Source organism: Pleurodeles waltl, chromosome 9, assembly GCF_031143425.1.
Source record: "Pleurodeles waltl isolate 20211129_DDA chromosome 9, aPleWal1.hap1.20221129, whole genome shotgun sequence".
NCBI classification, from domain to species: domain Eukaryota; kingdom Metazoa; phylum Chordata; class Amphibia; order Caudata; family Salamandridae; genus Pleurodeles; species Pleurodeles waltl.
The window spans coordinates 620070805-620090388 of NC_090448.1; positions in this window are offsets into that span (position 1 = coordinate 620070805).

Consider the following 19584-nt stretch of genomic DNA (forward strand, 5'->3'; position numbering starts at 1 on the left):
GATGGATGGGTGTGGGGTGAGCGTGGAAGCCAGCCCTCAGCAGAGTGGCTGTTGGAAACACTAGAACGTGTCCTGCAGGACATACATCCTGTAGGAGGCTGGACTGGCTTGTGGTGAGTACCAAGGGGTACTTACACCTTGCACCAGGCCCAGGTATCCCTTATTAGTGTATAGGGTGTCTAGCAGCTTAGGCTGATAGATAATGGTAGCTTAGCAGAGCAGCTTAGGCTGAACTAGGAGACGTGTCAAGCTACTACAGTACCACAAGTGTCACTTGCACAATATCATAAGAAAACACAATACACAGTTATACTAAAAATAAAGGTACTTTATTTTTATGACAATATGCCAAAGTATCTCAGAGTGTACCCTCAGTGAGAGGATAGGAAATATACACAAGATATATGTACACAATACCAACAATATGCAGTATAGTCTTAGAAAACAGTGCAAACAATGTATAGTTACAATAGGATGCAATGGGGACACATAGGGAGAGGGGCAACACAAACCATATACTCCAAAAGTGGAATGCGAACCACGAATGGACCCCAAACCTATGTGACCTTGTAGAGGGTCGCTGGGACTATTAGAAAATAGTGAGGGTTAGAAAAATAGCCCACCCCAAGACCCTGAAAAGTGAGTGCAAAGTGCACTAAAGTTCCCCCAAGGACATAGAAGTCGTGATAGAGGAATAATGCCAGAAAGACACAAACCAGCAATGCAACAACAATGGATTTCCAGTCGAGGGTACCTGTGGAACAAGGGGACCAAGTCCAAAAGTCACAAGCAAGTCGGAGATGGGCAGATGCCCAGGAAATGCCAGCTGTGGGTGCAAAGAAGCTTCTACTGGACAGAAGAAGCTGAGGCTTCTGCAGGAACAAAAAGGGCTAGAGACTTCCCCTTTGGTGGACGGATCCCTCTCGCCGTGGAGAGTCGTGCAGAAGTGTTTTCCCGCCAAAAGAACGCCAACAAGTCTTGCTAGCTGCAAATTGTGCGGTTAGCGTTTTTGGATGCTGCTGTGGCCCAGGAGGGACCAGGAGGTCGCAAATTGGACCAGGAGGTAGAGGGCACGTCGAGCAAGACAAGGAGCCCTCTTAGCAGCAGGTAGCCACCGGAGAAGTGCCAGAAACAGGCACTACGAGGATGCGTGAAATGGTGCTCACCCAAAGTTACACAAAGGAGTCCCACGTCGCCGGAGACCAACTTAGAAAGTCGTGCAATGCAGGTTAGAGTGCCGTGGACCCAGGCTTGGCTGTGCACAAAGGATTTCCGGCGGAAGTGCACAGGGGCCGGAGTAGCTGCAAAAGTCGTGGTTACCAACAATGCAGTCTGGCGTGGGGAGGCAAGGACTTACCTCCACCAAACTTGGACTGAAGAGTCACTGGACTGTGGGAGTCACTTGGACAGAGTTGCTGGATTCAAGGGACCTCGCTCGTCATGCTGAGAGGAGACCCAAGGGAACGGTAATGCAGATTTTTGGTGCCTGCGGTTGCAGGGGGAAGATTCCGTCGACCCACGGGAGATTTCTTCGGAGCTTCTAGTGCAGAGAGGAGGCAGACTACCCCCACAGCATGCACCACCAGGAAAACAGTCGAGAAGGCGGCAGGATCAGCGTTACAGAGTTGCAGTAGTCGTCTTTGCTACTATGTTGCAGTTTTGCAGGCTTCCAGCGCGGTCAGCAGTCGATTCCTTGGCAGAAGGTGAAGAGAGAGATGCAGAGGAACTCTGATGAGCTCTTGCATTCGTTATCTAAAGTTTCCCCAGAGACAGAGACCCTAAATAGCCAGAAAAGAGGGTTTGGCTACCTAGGAGAGAGGATAGGCTAGCAACACCTGAAGGAGCCTATCAGAAGGAGTCTCTGACGTCACCTGGTGGCACTGGCCACTTAGAGCAGTCCAGTGTGCCAGCAGCACCTCTGTTTCCAAGATGGCAGAGGTCTGGAGCACACTGGAGGAGCTCTGGACACCTCCCAGGGGAGGTGCAGGTCAGGGGAGTGGTCACTCCCCTTTCCTTTGTCCAGTTTCACGCCAGAGCAGGGCTAAGGGGTCCCCTGAACCGGTGTAGACTGGCTTATGCAGAATTGGGCACATCTGTGCCCAAGAAAGCATTTCCAGAGGCTGGGGGAGGCTAATCCTCCCCTGCCTTCACACCATTTTCCAAAGGGAGAGGGTGTAACACCCTCTCTCAGAGGAAGTCCTTTGTTCTGCCATCCTGGGACAAGTCTGGCTTGACCCCAGGAGGGCAGAAACCTGTCTGAGGGGTTGGCAGCAGCAGCAGCTGCAGTGAAACCCCAGGAAAGGCAGTTTAGCAGTACCAGGGTCTGTGCTACAGACCACTGGGATCATGGGATTGTGCCAATTATGCCAGGATGGCATAGAGGGGGCAATTCCATGATCATAGACATGGCTATATTCGGAGTTACCATTGTGAAGCTACATATAGGTAGTGACCTATATGTAGTGCACCCGTGTAATGGTGTCCCCGCACTCACAAAGTCCGGGGAATTGGCCCTGAACAATGTGGGGGCACCTTGGCTAGTGCTAGGGTGCCCTCACACTAAGTAACTTTGCACCTAACCTTTACCAGGTAAAGGTTAGACATATAGGTGACTTATAAGTTACTTAAGTGCAGTGTAAAATGGCTGTGAAATAACGTGGACGTTATTTCACTCAGGCTGCAGTGGCAGGCCTGTGTAAGAATTGTCAGAGCTCCCTATGGGTGGCAAAAGAAATGCTGCAGCCCATAGGGATCTCCTGGAACCCCAATACCCTGGGTACCTCAGTACCATATACTAGGGAATTATAAGGGTGTTCCAGTAAGCCAATGTAAATTGGTAAAATTGGTCACTAGCCTGTTAGTGACAATTTGAAAGAAATGAGAGAGCATAACCACTGAGGTTCTGGTTAGCAGAGCCTCAGTGAGACAGTTAGGCACCACACAGGGAACACATACATATAGGCCGCAAACTTATGAGCACTGGGGTCCTGACTAGCAGGGTCCCAGTGACACATAACAAACATACTGAAAACATAGGGTTTTCACTATGAGCACTGGGCCCTGGCTAGCAGGATCCCAGTGAGACAGTGAAAACACCCTGACATACACTCACAAACAGGCCAAAAGTGGGGGTAACAAGGCTAGAAAGAGGCTACTTTCTCACACATCCCTCCCAAACTTTATTGAAAAAGCAAACGAACACCAACCTGTGGGAGAGAAAACATCAACAATAAACAATCACGAGTCTCTTCAGGCAGTCCACCGGACGTGCTGCATGGAACTGGTACAGCTGGGCGCTTGGCATCACGGCACACCTCCGTTGTTTAACCAGCCCGCGCTGGACACGAATGGCAGCGCTGATGACGTCCGGAATACTTAAGTCACCTGTCCACAACATCACACTTAGAGGGTCATTCTGACCCTGGCGGCCGGTGGTCGCCAGGGCCACCGACCACGGGAGCACCGCCAACAGGCTGGCGGTGCTCCAATGAGCATTCTGACCGCGGCGGTTCAGCCGCGGTCAGAAGCGGAAAGTCAGCGGTCTCCCGCTGACATTCCGCTGCTCTTTGGAATCCTCCATGGCTGCGGAGCGCGCTCCGCAGCCATGAGGATTCTGACCCCCCCTACCGCCATCCAGTTCATGGCGGGAAAGCCGCCATGAACAGGATGGCGGTAGGGGGGGTCGCGGGGCCCCTGGGGGCCCCTGCCGTGCCCATGCCAATGGCATGGGCACGGCAGGGGCCCCCGTAAGAGGGCCCCGAAAAGTATTTCAGTGTCTGCCTTGCAGACACTGAAATACGCGACGGGTGCCACTGCACCCGTCGCACCTTCCCACTCCGCCGGCTCGATTACGAGCCGGCATCCTCGTGGGAAGGTCGTTTTCCCCTGGGCTGGCAGGCGGTTTTACTGGAACCGCCCGCCAGCCCAGGGGAAAACTCGTAATACCCGCCGCGGTCTTTTGACCGCGGCGCGGTAATTTGGAGGGCGGGACGCCTCCGCCGCCCGCCAGGGTCATAATGAGGCCCTTAGTTTGGAGACTGTCGGTCCTGTCCCGCCTGGGCTCGCAGTGCTAGAGTCTATGTTCGTTTGATGCAAGTGCATCAGGATCAGTGGGGAGTCCACTTTAAGGATCTCTGGAAGGCATTCCAGCTCCAGGGATGGCACACCTCCAAAGACTTCGGATGACCTGGATAAAGAGGCGGCGTCCTTGAAGGCCTTGGTGCTTCCTGACGTCCATTGGCAGAGCAGCGTCAGGCTTCCCTCTCGTGCCAGAACTCCATCGGAGAGGAGTCTCCTCGAGGCCCTTTGGTGGCCTGCCACGGGAATGTGTGGACTGTGCCATGCCTATCGCAGGTCAAGCGAAGGATTTGCTGAGGAACTGCCCACAGGACCACAACCCGGTTGTGCATGGAGCCACAAGGGTGGGTGTCGCAGGGTTGGTGTGCTCAGGACTCAGGTGCTCTGGCCTCAGTGCAATAGTCTTTGCCTCAGTGCAATAGTCTTTGGGTGACCAGTCTCTGCCTGTGACCTTCGTGCGTCCTGGTGCAGGACGTGGAGCTGCCTCAGACATCTCTTGTGGCAGGATTACTCTCTCACTGGAATCTCTTGAGGCCCTTATTCCTGAATTGCCACAGGACCGCATGGGCTGTGTGGGCCATTGGTATGCCACGCCAGGGAGGTCTCTGTGCAAATCCGAACAGGGTCACGACCAAACCTTCTTCAACCCCAAGGGTGGATGGTCCAGATGGCTGAATGTGCTCTCTTCGGCAGGTGTCCGGTTCACAGGGGCTCATGGCAGGTGTTTGGTTGGTCAGACTCCGATGGTGCCAGGGATGCCTTGTCAGCTTCTGATCTTCTTGCTGACTTTGGCTCCATTCGGGTGGTGCTATGCTCCTCAGGTGTTTTGCGTGATGCACCTCATAAAGATGTCGATCTTGCTACATCTTGTGAAGATCAACAGGTGGTGGTGTCTTCCATGGCAAAAGGATGACTTGAGGGACTTCGTGGCCACTCATGGTTCTTGCGTGGCGTGTGCAATTGGTAACAGGGATGCCATCTTGGTCAAGCAGCCGGTGACCGGAGGCAGGACGGTCGAGCTGGTAAGCGTGGGGCCTGGACGCGGTTTACGCACACTGGCAGTTTAGAGTTGGTCCACCAGCGGAGCTATCTCCAGTGACGTCTGTTCACCCAGGTGGCTGGCTTGTGGTGATGGATACCCTCTTGTCTGTTAGCACTAGTCCTGTCGCTCTTCTCCCTTTCGCACCTGTGGTGGTGTTGATCTTCGGTGTGACTGGTCTTCCACACCCTTCTTGTCTGATCCTACACGTTGTGGCGTCGGGCCACATTCTCCTTTCCTCTTTCCCTAATGTAGTGTTGCACCACAAGTTGCGCTGCATGGACCTTTCACTGAGTTGGGTTGCACCTCAGCCGGTGCGTCGTCTTCTGTCGCAGCCTCTCGCAGGCTGGGTTCTGTCTGTAGGACTTGATCCGCTCTCCTTGCAGACCTTGTTCGTTCCCGCGATCTTCTTGGTGGTCCGGTCCATGACTCGAGTGTCACCTTTCTCTTCCTTCTCTTCGCTCGAAGGCACAGTGTTTGCGCCTCGAGACTGCTGTTGCAGTGCTTGCTCCTGCCTCCGTCTGCTTGGCAGGGCTGGTCAGTTATGCTGACCTGCTGAACAATGGGCCAACGATGGCCATCCTGTGCCGGCACGGCCTCTTCTGCTTGGCATTGGGTCACGCTCTCTGAGGGCTCACTGTCTCTCGGGCTCCTGCCCCGTGGTGTCAGGTTCACCAGCATAGCCCTCTGCACACCTCTGACATTGTCCCTTGCCTTCCTGTGCGCTTTTGCTGGTGTCTTATATGCTCACTGTTCTCTATGCCAGTGGCTTCCGTTCATCACCGGGGCTTGCGGTGCCATTTTCTCGACTGCGGTTGCAGTGGGCAACCACTAGGGGGAGTGTGCGCAACACACTTTGTTCCCCCTCGCTTGCACTGTTCTTGACTGCCAGATGTTGCTTTTCGCTGGGCGCTTGACAGCTTTCGTTGGTGCAGCTTGCTACCTTTGCGGTATTTGTTGCTGTTTTGACCTTATCCCTGGGTAGGTGTACCCGGATGACTGATGGGTAATGAGCCCTTACATGGGATATAGAGAGAGTAATAAGGTTTTTTTACAATATAGCTTTAACAGGTCATTGCAGGAAGGCGGGGACTCATCAGATATGGGGGTGGGATGAGAAAAAATCAGTGAGGCAGTAATGCTGTTTGTATGTATAGAATGCATACGTATTCTATCACAGGACTGGAGGCTCCGATTATGCTTCTCTTTCTATGCTTCAACTTTTCAGCAGCCAGTCAAAACAAAGTTTATAATCAGCAACGCATTCCATGACCATGTACATCTCACATGACCAGCCATAGAGCCCTAATCCTATATAACTCTAATGAGACATAACACCTCCTCTTTCTTTGCTGCTCTGCAGCCAGTTAAGTACCTCAGTCTTATTGTAGACGTGCTTGGTATGCAGTTTCACTCTTAACTTTAAATTTGTTCAGCACATGCGCAAGCTGCACAGCATTGCAACGGATTATTTGGGGAGCGTTTACCCTCCCTGCGAGGAGCGCTCGCTTTTTCTCGGGAGAGAAGACTGAGGATGCGTGTTATCACTAACGCGCTGTCCTCGTTCTAGTTCAGGTGCTCAGGGCCTCGCACACATGAGCGATCTGCTGTCTTCTGTCGGCAAGGATTTGTTAGTGCATCAGAACACAGGAGAGACATGTATTCCAGTCTCAGACCTCACAATTTGTTTGGCTTTCCGCTTATGCCCGGTTGTGCTCCTTCCTGGACTGTAATAATAATAATTTAGGCTCTGTCTAATAATAATATATTTATATATTTGTGTAAAGGAAGGTCTCCCTCAACACTTTATTTTTCTTTGGGTTTTTCACCCATATCCTTGGGTTTTTCCCTTGGATTAATCCTGCCTTGGGGAAATGTGTTCATTATTGCCTCCCCACTTCTCTTTAAAGTTTATTTGTTGGCAGAAGCTCTCTGCTCCCTGAAGATCACTGCTCTTGCTACTTTTGTGCCCTCTTTCTCCATTATGGCTGATAATGAGGAAGATTCTGGGGAAGGTACTTACTATGATGACCCTGTGGGGTCCTTCAAGCAAGACCTAGTCTGTGCACTTGACACTGGGGTGTGCCACACAGTCAATGTGGCCTTGGCTCAGGCTATCCTGCCTGTTAAGCATCACTTATTGGGCTTCGCTGAACAGGGCTTGCTCCCTAATACTGCGTCTTGCAACTATGATGACTTTTCTTTTCCTGAAGAGCCTCTCAGCTCAAATTCAGATACTAACTGCCCATGATGCCGATTTTAAACAGTTGGTGAGGTCCTTGGCTAAGGACCATGACTATTCCTCCTCTCAGTCCGTCCCAGCCAGGGAAAGTGCTAAGGGCGATACCGACTCTTCTTCCTCACAGAGGCCCGAGGAGGAAACTGATTCCCCTCCCCCTGTAAACCAAAGATGAAATCACGCCACTCTCAATCAGCCATGGAACCTCTGAAAGTCCTCACTTTCAAGCCAGAAGATATTATACATCCTAGGTTGTCCTCCCGGACTCCTCCTTCGGAAGTGGTGGAAAATGTACAAGCTCACATTTGTTATGGTTTTGACAAAGATGTTCAATCTGGGCTGAGATCGGAATGCCCCAGAACTGCTTTTACTTCCAAGGTCACCGAGACCCCTGATATAGACCCCACTCTGGTGACCTATTGGAAGAAATTTTCTAAAGACCCTAAGAATGGCATTGACAGTGCTTGGAGCAGTTGTCAAGACAAGTGCTTTGGATGTCTCTGGCTCTGTCACAAAAACTCTGGAGTTAGGCTTATATGCTAAGGAGTCTGCTACTCCAATTAATTCCGAAGTCCTGTTGGAATGGGCTCAGTGGGCTTTATGCTTTATGGAAACGCCAGCTGCGCCATTACTAGCAAAAGGCATTGTTCCATTCCGAATAAAGTGGACCCAAAATCAACAGACTTAGCTTCTTCAGAATCTGAAGCATTAGCGCAAGGGTTACTCTTTGGAGCTCCTTTTCTCAAGGAATTGTTGAAATTTGCTGCCACTTATGCAAACCTGGATAATGCCCAGGGGTTCTTTGCCCCCTTTTTACCAGAGCAGGACGCTTTAGAGGGCGAGCCTTCGGCTGCAGTTACTACCAAGGTCCTCCTAATGGATACTATTATCAATCCAGAGGAGGTTACCAGGATTCCTCCTCCACCTTCTACACCTCTCAGCCCCAAGCAGGTCTCAACCGTGTCAGAATAGGAAAATCCAGAGGCTCCCAAGCCTCCTATCAGGGTGCCAGTTCAACAGATGTGTCTAATTTCCGTTTGGTTTTGGGGGCAGGATGGCATTGTTTCTGCACAATTGACAAAAGATTACTCAAGATTCCTGGTCCGGTAAGCGATTCATGGTTTCAAGTTGGACTTTTACGATTCCCCAGTACAGAGTGTGTTCCCTCCTGAGATGTATTCTTCCCTACAAGATTAGGAGTTCCTCTCAGATGAAGTTTCAGATCTTCTTGCCAAAGGGGCCATAGTGGAAGCTCCTTCTCACCCTTGCGTTTTCCTCAGTCCCATCTTCCTAGTGGAGAAGAAGGGCGTTTGGTCCCGTTTGGTTTTGAATCTAAAGGATTTCAATGGCTGGATCATTTATCGCCATTTCAAGATGGAGTGCATCCACTTGTTAGGAGATATCCTACGGGAAAAGAATTGGATGGTCCGCATAGATCTTAAAGATGCTTACTTGACCATTCCTATTTTTTCTCCTCATCGAAGGTTCCTGCAATTCCTTTGGCATAGCCGCTGCGACGAGTACAAAGTTCTTCCATTTGGCCCATCTGGGGCCCCTTGGGGCTTCACAAAAGTGATGCATCTGATAGCAGAATCACTTCAAGCCAGGGGTATTCGTAGGATAATTTAACTGAACGATATCATCATCCTGGCCCAATGCCCCCTTCTGATCCTGACTCACCTGGAGTGGGCGTTTTCTATACATTTCCACTGTTCATGATGATCGTCAGGGCTCTGGCTCAATCTTGTCCTGGTGACACCCCCCTGGGAGGGCACAGGCTTGGTTTCCGGTGGTTCTGGAGATGAGTTGCTCCCCTCTGTTCTTTCTCCCGCACTGATGGAATCTGCTTCTCGACCCCCTGGGTATTCTTCATCCTCTGGTGCAATCACACAATCTGTCCCTGGTGCCGTGGAGAGTTTCTGGGAACAATAGTCTCTCCTTGGACTTTTGCGCGAGTCTACTGACTTCATCGTGCAGTCCTGGTCATCTAGCACGCACAAGCGGTGCTCTTCCACTTGGAAGCGCTGGTGTAATTGTTGCGGTGAACGAGGTGCTGATCCATCTTCAGCAGATTGTTCTTTAATTCAATTTTTTTTGTCTTCATTGGTGGCCTCATGTATGGCCTATAGATCTGTGTACAACTAACTACAGGTCAGCCATTTTCTGCTCGTTATTTGCCTATTGGTGGCAAACCTGAGGACGAACTCCCTACTGTGTGCAAACTTACAGGGGATTCGGTTTTCCAATACCCCTCTTCCGCGCTGTTCTTCCCTGTGGGATGTAAGTATCGTCTTACGTTTCTTGGACTGCTGGCTGGCAAATAGATATTTTTCTAGGAAGCAGCTTTCTGCTACGCTTACTATGCTTTTGTGTCTGAGATCTTGTAAGCAGGCTTCTGATGTGAAGGCCCTGGATCTGTCAGGTAGAGTTTTTTCTCCTTACAGGATGTCTTTTACTATATCTCGCCGTACCAAATGTAATACTAAGTCAATCTCCTATCCTAGTTTCCCAGATAATTCCAAATTATATGTGGTGCAATGTTGAAAAGAGTATGAGGTGAGTACTGCAGAATTTCGTTCTGACATGAGTGGTCAGTTGTTGATTTCTTTACAGAAACATTTTCTCCCAGTCTCTTCAGCCACGTTGGCCAGATGGAAGTGTTTGCTGCTGAGTGAGGCAGGTATTGATACATCTCAGTTTGGGGCTCATTCTGCGAGTGGCGCTACGGCATCTAAGGCTTTTTCTTTGGGTTCTCATCTTGAAGATAACATCAAACTTCACCATGTGGCCAAAACTGCACAGTAGACTCAGAGGTCCCTTGGGTAGTTTCCGGTCCCTTCTCACTACCCAACAAGACATACCTCTTCAAAGAAGAAACAACAAAACTTCTGACTACAACAGCATGTACAACAATGCTACAAATGCCTCTTCGAGCATGGGGAAGGTGGAAAATGAGCTTTCGCTTTTTTCCTGTTACAACTTCATCAACAGCAACTGTCCAAGATGGGGCTGTTTTCTACTCCAAATCAACACAAACAGATGACGTCGCCTACTATGAACCTCGACCAGTAATACACTGACTCCTGTGTTTGCAGAGATTGCTTCCAGTTATTTAATCAACATTGATGACTTTTCGATTTCATCTGCACCTGCAACTTAAACTGTAAGCTGTACATAAGGCTTAAGAATAACTATTTAATTTATCCATGGAATTATCTTTGGATATTTATGGCATTGCTTGCTTTTCTGTTATGGATCGGTTTCATGACTTTTTCTTCCTCTTGATAAATCGTCATTATCTTCTTGAATGCTCTTCTGTCGAGCTGGTGGATGAAGTTTTAACTCCATATCTTTCCTCACATAAGGTCCGCAGAGATTTATCCCTTGTGAACATTTCAGCAGTATCAATTCCTGATTGGATTGTGTGGGATAAAGTTCCACGTGATATGTACGGGCTTACTCTAGTCATTCAAATTTCATATGTTTTCAAAATGTCAGTGGCTGATATAATTACACCTAGTGTTGTTTCTGATGACTGGATGTTCAAACAGTTCATTTAATGCTTGCTGAACTGCATGATTAAACTGTATTTGAAAGTAATGATGTGTACACTAACACAAAGAATTATGGGGAAATGTTCTGTTATAATAATTAGGGACATTACTACCTGCACCGAGCAACTAGACACATAGCAGTATTTACTTACAAACAGTGGGAACGCTGTTCAGCTCTGCCTGTGGGAAGCACAAAGCATTTTCCAGATAAATTCACATATTTCTCCTGGCAAGAATGCATGATCATACTACTTCAAGTTACTACTACCCCAAAATAGGGACATTTTGCTAACAAACACTAAATTGGACTATTAAGATTCCTTTGTTTTCTAACTTGCAGTTGAAGGATACGAATACTGGAAAAACACTATCAATGTAAAAAGTGTACAGGGAATACAAGATAGAGAAAGGGTATAGAAGCTTTGTTTAGATCATGCCTTATTCCTGTCCAAATGATCTTTCTAAATGACACAATTCAACAGACATCCTGTCTAGGATTAGCAAAAATGAAGAAAATAAATGCACACAGTATCCCCACACTGGCAAAATTCACTAATTGGCAGTCCTTCCTAAACATCACAGTGGAAGAATTAGATGAAAAGGTTCAGGCTGGTACCTTTAATTCTTCACTTTCCATTTCCGGCAGGTGGTTATTGTGGCATAGAGACACAAATGGGTGTCAGGCGCGTTTTCTTAATTCCTCAAGGGGTTTCAAGATTTGCCGGCCGGACCCTTGCTTTGTCTGAGGTCAACACTTGGGTATAGTTACCACAAACAGTATGGGTAAATTGTGCCAACAATTGTTACAGATGACCACCTTAGCAGCAGTTAAAGACCGTCTTAATACGTTATCTGAAGACATAGCCTTGCAAGACTTCTTGTTAGGTCCAAGAAAGACATGCTCTAAAAGATTCAGGGGGTCATTCCAACCCTGGCAGTCGGTGTTAAAGTGGCGGCTAACCCGCCAACAGGGGGGCGGTAAAAAAAATGGAATTCTGACCCTGGCGGAAACCGCCAACAGAGACTGCCACTTTAACACTCCGACCGCCACGGCGGGACAAACAAACAGCGCGGCGGTCACCGCCAACAGATAGGTGAGAGTCAATGTACCTCCCACCCTATCACAACCCACCAATCCGCCACGTTTTCCGGGGCGGTAGCCCCGCCGATAAAAACACGGCGGAAACAGCCATTTCAAACGGAAAACGCTCACCTCTACACACTCCACGAGGAATCTGGACAGCATGGAACCCGAACTACACATACTGCCAGCTATTGTATTCCTGCTCCTCTACCAGGAGCACGAACGCCGGCGCAGAAGACAACGGTGAGTACTGCACCTACGACACAGGGGAGGGGGGAGGAGAAAATATTACGGGCACACACATACGTGACACACCCACCCTTACCCACTACAACACACACATCAATGCATAGCAACAACTCAGAGTGACACCCCCAAACCCCCCGGAAGAATGCAAATACAAAAGAAAATGATTATGAAATTTGAATTATATTGTACGGCTGAGTAAAAAATATATCAAACATCTATAACTATATATATATATAAAATGTCCTGTCTGAATTGTGTATCAGCCATTGTTTGTGGGCCACTAGGCCAAAACACATGGGCAAAGCCCACACAGGATACCTGACTCTAATGGAGAGAACACTGCAGGGGCATCAGATAGGAAAACTACAAGCACCTCAGGGGGAAGGGAAGGGGGGGCACCTCAGCCACATGAGTCCACGACGCCAGATCCACGAGGGGCCTCCATGGCCACTGTTCAATCCTGGGGAGTGCAAAGCCACAGTCTCACAAGTCTCTACAGTGGGTGGGTGCCCCCTGTTCCATCCTGGGGAGTGCAAAGCCACAGTCTCTCAATGCTATACAGTGGGTGGGTGCCCACTGTACCATCCTGGGGAGTGCAAAGCCACAGTCTCTCAAGTCTCTACAGTGGGTGGGTTGCCCACTGTACCATCCTGGGGAGTGCAAAGCCACAGTCTCTCAAGTCTCTACAGTGGGTGGGTTGCCCACTGTTCCATCCTGGGGAGTGCAAAGCCACAGTCTCTCAAGTCTCTACAGTGGGTGGGTGCCCACTGTGCCATCCTGGGGAGTGCAAAGCCACAGTCTCAAAAGTGGATTACAGACTCCACTGGTTCTGGAGGAGGCATGGTTCCCAGAGTGCTTCGTGCAGCCCTGCCCGACACAGATGCGGGCCTGCCCCTTCTGCCAATGGGCCAGCGGTGCTTGAGACGGCGGTGCCCAGCGGAGCGGTGCTTGAGACGGCGGTGCCCAGCGGAGCGGTGCCTGAGATGAAGGGCCCAGCGGAGCGGTGCTTGGGATGAAGGGCCCAGCGGAGCGGTGCTTGAGACGGCGGTGCCCAGGGAGCGGTGCTTAAGATGAAGGGCCCAGCGGAGCGGTGCTTGAGACGGCGGTGCCCAGCGGAGCGGTGCTTGAGACGGCGGTGCTCAGCGGAGCGGTGCTTGAGATGAAGGGCCGAGCGGAGCGGTGCTTGAGACGGCGATGCCCTGTTCTGCGGTTCTTGACTTGAAGGGCCCTGTTCAGCAGTGCTTGAGACGGCGGTGCCCTGTTCAGCGGTTCTTGACTTGAAGGGCCCTGTTCAGCGGTGCTTGACTTGAAGGGCCCTGTTCAGCGGTTCTTGAGACGGCGGTGCCCTGTTCAGCGGTTCTTGACTTGAAGGGCCCTGTTCAGCGGTTCTTGACACGGCGGTGCCCTGTTCAGCGGTTCTTGACTTGAAGGGCCCTGTTCAGCGGTTCTTGAGACGGCAGTTCCCTGTTCAGCGGTTCTTGACTTGAAGGGCCCTGTTCAGCGGTGCTTGACTTGAAGGGCCCTGTTCAGCGGTTCTTGACTTTAAGGGCCCTGTTCAGCGGTTCTTGAGACGGCGGTGCCCTGTTCAGCGGTTCTTGACTTGAAGGGCCCTGTTCAGCGGTTCTTGACTTGAAGGGCCCTGTTCAGCGGTTCTTGACACGGCGGTGCCCTGTTCAGCGGTTCTTGACTTGAAGGGCCCTGTTCAGCGGTGCTAGACTTGAAGGGCCCTGTTTAGCGGTGCTTGAGATGAGTGTCCAGGTCAGCAGATCCGGCCATGCCATGGATGTCACTTGCCACCTGACATGTGGCTGCCGGGGCCTTCCTGCCCATCTGTCTTTTCGCTTGCGGGGCCCTCCTGTGCTGCAGTACCGGGCCTGTGGGTGTCCTCCTGCACACCTGGAATGGGGCTGGTGGGGCCCTCCTGGGCATCTGGCCTGCTGCCGGACTTGTCGGGCGTGCTGCCCTTGCCACCCTTCCCTGCTCGTCTGTGGCCCTTTCCTCCCTTTGGCGGTGTGGCAGGTGGCACCCCACTTCCTGACGGAGCCAGGGTAGTGATTTTGGAGCCTGCTGTCTTTGGCCTCTCGCGCCGGGCACTGGGAATCTTTGCTTTTTTTTCCAGGGGTGGGACGGCCGTGTCTTTGCTCCTAGCCGAACTAGCTGGCCTTGAGGGTGGGTGACTCCAAAGTCCTTGGACTATTGTCTTTGTAGGTCCGGGTTTTGTGGTGGCTGAGGTGCTGATTGGAGTCTTATGAGATGGACGGGGTGGGGGAGTTGTTGGAAAGAGGTCAAGTTTAGAAAGGAAAAGCAATTTTGAAAGAGAGGGACGGGTAGGTGTAGTGGGTATGGGAGTGGAGGAAGAGGATGTGGTTGTAGGAGAGTGAAGTCTGGTGTCTTTGGGTGCAGATGCTGGTGCTGGAGGCTGTCGTGAGGTGGATGGCTGTTGGGTGGGTGGCTGCCTGCGTTTGTGTGGTTTGGAAGAGGGGGTGACAGACACACTGGGAGAGGACACAGGGGACGTGTAAATGGTAGTGGGGGTGGTGACTGCACATGTGCGGAGTGTTCTGGTGAGTGTGCTGGTTATGGACGTAGTGGCTGAAGATGTCGTGCATGCAAGTGTGAGTGGAGACGTCACAGGGAGGGAGGAGGGAGACGAGGAGGAGGGGGACACTGAGGAGGCAGTGGCTGTTGGTATGTCTGAATGTGGATGTTGCTTGAGTGAATGCTTGTGTGATGTGTGGTGCTTATGTCTGGATGAGCTTCCCTTGGGTGTTGAGGTGTGTGCAGGCTGGTCTGATGGTGTGTCTGGGATAGGCAGAGGTACAGGGGAGTGGGACTGGGTGGAGGAAGTTGGAGGGGGGAGGCAGGAGACAGGGACAATGGCTGCCATCAGTGCTGAGGCCAGAGCGTTGAACGATCGCTGATGGGCAGCCTGACCAGAATGAATGCCCTCCAGGTATGCATTACTCCGGTGGACCTCCCTTTCTACACCCTGGATGGCATTCAAAAGGGTAGACTGCCCAACAATGATGGTCCTTCAGGAGGTCAATGACCTCCTCACTGAGGGCAGCAGGGGTGACTGGGGCAGGGCCTGAGGTGCCTGGGGCGAAGGAGATGCCCACCTTCCTGGGTGAGCAGACACGGGGCGAACGCTGAGGGGCTGCTGGGAGGGCGGTGCTGGTGCGCTGGGTGGCGGCTGTACCTGTTGTTGCGGGGGGCACGGATGTTGCCGCCACCACAAGGGAGCTCCCTTCCGAGGACGAGTCTGTGTCGCTGGTGTCACCACGTGTCCCCGCTGTGGAGCTCCCCTCGCCCTCCGTCCCACTGGTGTACTCAGAGTCAGTTGCATGGCCCTCCAGGGCCATGTGGGATGCAGCTCCCTCGTGCTCCGATGCCACTTCTCCTCCGCCTGATGATGCTAATGCACACATGAACAGGAAGAGCACAAAAAAAGGGGGGGGAGAAATAAAGACATGTTGAGTGCATGCATTGGCGACACCGTTGGCGGAGAGGACAGACACAGAAGCCCCCTGCACTACGCCGCGCACTTGGGGTACACTACTCAATCAGTGGAACATGGCCTACAAGCCTATGGACGCCAACTCCACATATAGGGGACACAGGGCCATGAATAGCTGTACTAGGCACCCTACAGAGGTGGGGGGCGGGGGCACAGGGCCATGCCTTACAGAGGGGCCTAGCCTACAGAAATCGCCCTGGCCTAGGGATACCCACAGCCCTCCTCCCCCACCCAGACACCTCCACTGCGCGCAAAGATTGCAGAATGTGCTTGTACTCACCCCCTTGTGTCTGCTGTGATGTCCTCACGCGCCCATCCAAATCGGGGTAGGGCACCGCCAGGATCCGGGACATCAGGGAGGTCAAAGTACGACTGGCACCCCTCCTACGTTGGGAGGCCATCCCCAGCTGAGCCTCCTCCGTCTTCCTGCTCCAGCGTCGGATGTCCCCCCACCTCTTCCGGCAGTGGGTGCCCCGTCTGTTGTGGACCCCCAGGGTCCGGACGTCCTTGGCGATGGCACGCCAAATAGTGACTTTCTGGTGGGCGCTGACCTATGTGACATGTACAGGGGTAGAAAAAAATCATCACCTTCTGCATGCTCGATGTGAGTGGCCCCCGATCCCCACCCTTGCCATGTGGCACATGCTCTCATCTGTCGTTTGATGCATGCCTCAATCGCTCCCCTCCCCACCATCTTTCATTCACCACACTCAACACAGGCATTGGCCACAAAGCATGCTCCCAGTGTACTTACCTGTTGGTCTGGAGGACCGTAGAGTAGCGCATACTGGGGGAGGACCCCATCCACGAGTTTCTCCAATTCTTCAGAAGTGAAGGCAGGAGCCCTTTCCCCAGTCGCAGCAGCCATTGTCCCTTCCAGACCGAGGTCACAGCAGCACTTGCAGTATAGGTCCTTTCCTGTGGAAGATCAGGTATCGAGTGATTAAGCAGATAGAAAATGGCAGTCACGCCCGCGGCGGTGCGTACCGCGACCACCGGCGCACATCGTCATTGGCTCCTGAAACCCATAGAGTTCAATGTTAACCAATGCGGCTTTGCGCCGTGGTCTTCGACCGCCTACCGCCACGGTGTGCCACGCCAGCGCATTGACCTCACATCCCACTGTCGCACTTCACAGGTCAGGCAGCCGCCATTTCAAGGGCCCACATGGTTTAATTTCTACTGCGTCACACATACCTAGGCCTTGCATCGACACTCATACAAGCCATTCAATGCATTGAGAATCGTGTACTGTGCAAGCTGTGGGAACGTACCTGTGGGTTGATTGACTCTGTGCTCCATGTTGTCCTTCATAGGCACCGTCCGCTGGGACATGCGAGGAGATGGAGGAATCTTCCCGTGTACAGACCACTGGTGGACCTGTCGACAATGGTGGAACGACATGTCATACTGACATACAGGCTTGACCGAGCCACTATACGGGAACTATGTACCCAGTTGGAGCCAGACCTGATGTCACCTATCCGCCAACCCACAGGGATCCCCCCTCTAGTGCAGGTGCTGTCAGTGCTCCATTTCCTAGCAAGTGGGTCATTTCAAACAACAGTGGCCATATCATCAGGGATGTCCCAGCCCATGTTTTCCAAGGTGTTGTCCAGAGTGTTGTCTGCCCTGCTCAAACACATGCGGAGCTACATAGTTTTCCCTGAGGTGGTGGATTTGCCTACCGTGAAGGGTGATTTCGATGCCCCTGGACATATCCCCAACATCATAGGTGCCATTGATGGGACACATGTTGCTTTGGTCCCCCCAGCAGGAGTGAACAGGTGTACAGGAACAGGAAGAGTTATTATTCCATGAATATCCAGGTGGTCTGTTTGGCAGACCAGTACATCTCCCATGTTAATGCCAAGTTCCCTAGCTCAGTGCATGACGCCTACATCCTGCGGAATAGCAGCATCCCGTATGTGATGGGTCAACTCCAGAGGCACCGGGTGTGGCTATTAGGGGACTCTGGTTACCCCAACCTTCGCTGGCTATTGACCCCAGTGAGGAATCCCAGGACCAGGGCAGAGGAACGGTACATTGAGGCCCATGGGAGAACTAGGAGGGTGATCGAGCGAACCTTTGGCCTCCTGAAGGCCAGGTTTAGGTGCCTCCATATGACAGGTGGATCCCTAATGTACTCACCAAAGAAGGTGTGCCAGATCATCGTGGCCTGCTGTATGCTTCACAACCTGGCTTTGCAACGCCAGGTGCCTTTTCTGCAGGAGGATGGTCCAGATGGTGGTGTTGTAGCAGCTGTGGAGCCTGTGGAGAGTGAAGAGGAGGAAGGCGAAGAGGACGACATAGAGAACAGGAACACAGTAATACAGCAGTATTTTCAGTGACCCACAGGTAAGAGTCCAACCCGTCATATTACATTTACTTAAACACTCCTACCTCTCTACAGTACTGTCTGACTTTTTCCTCCAGTGTATGGTAACTGTGTTGTGACTTTCCCTTCCGTTTTCAGATACGTGGGCCCCACTGCGTGACATCTGCTTTGTTTCCCCATGGACTAAAGCTGTGTGACAGCGGTTTGTTGGCATCACAATGTGAATGAACATTTTGGCACGGTCATGTCTAATACATTTGTTCAAAATCACAGCCAGACTCCAGATTGTTTTGTGCAACAAGTGTGTTTATTCAAGTGCTCTAAATTGGATGGGTGGTTGCAAATCGGTGAGGGGTGATGGTGGAGGATTGTCCATGGCAGAGTCCAGACTATCAGTATCACAGGTGCATTGTCCAAATGCCTGTGGGAAGTGGAGCAGGGGCAATTTAAGGTTGGACAGGGTGACAATGTGGGACAGTGGGATGACAATCAGGGCGGTATCCTTTGCTGGCGGGGGTGTTAACATCTTACTCTGTCTTCTTCCTGGATCTCAGGGCCTGCTTGCGGGGTGGTTCTCCTTCTGCAGGGGGTGGGGTTCTGGTGGCCTGTTGGTCTTGTGTCGGGGCCTTCTGTCCACTAGCGCCGGCGGAGGTGGTAGGCATTTCTTGGTCCATGCTAGTGTCAGGGGCCCTTTGTGATGCCACAGTGTCCCGCAATGTGGTGACTACCTGATTCAGGGCCACTACGATGGTACCCATTGCGGAACTGATGTTTCTTAGTTCCTCCCTGAACCCCATATACTGTTGCTCCTGCAGAAGTTGGATCTCCTGAAACCTGGCCAGTACCGTCGCCATCGTCTCCTGGGAGTGGTGGTATGCTCCCATGATGGAGGAGAGGGCCTCGTGGAGAGTGGGTTCCCTGGGCCTGTCCCCCCTCTGTCGCACAGCAGCCCTCCCAGTTCCCCTGTTTCCCTGGGCCTCTGTCCCCTGGACCGTGTGCCCACTACCACTGCCCCCAGGTCCCTGTTGTAGTTGGGGTGGTGGGTTAGCCTGGGTTCCCTGTAGTGGTGGACACACAGCTGATTGACGTGTCCTGGGGACAGAGTTATGGGCCCGCTGGGTGGGTGCTGTGCTGGTGTTCCCAGAGGGGGGAAGGTCTGCTGTGGCCTGTGACTGCCTGAGGGGAACCTCCTGTCCCGAGGTCCCCGATGGACCGGGCTGGTCATCTAGATCCAGGTCGACAGAGCTGCTGTCCTCACTGTGGGCCTCTTCTGGGTGTGGAGTGGACATTTGTGGACCCTCCTGCACGGTGACGTGGCGTTCGGGTCCTGCAGGGGTACAAAAGTATGATTATTGCATCTGTGTGTGCCATAGTGTGCAATGGGTGGGTGCCCGTGTACCCCAGGGCTGGCATTCCTTTGTGGGGGCTGTTGTGACGGTGCTTTGGTGGGGGGGGATGGGTATGTGCAGTGGGCATGCTTTGGTGAT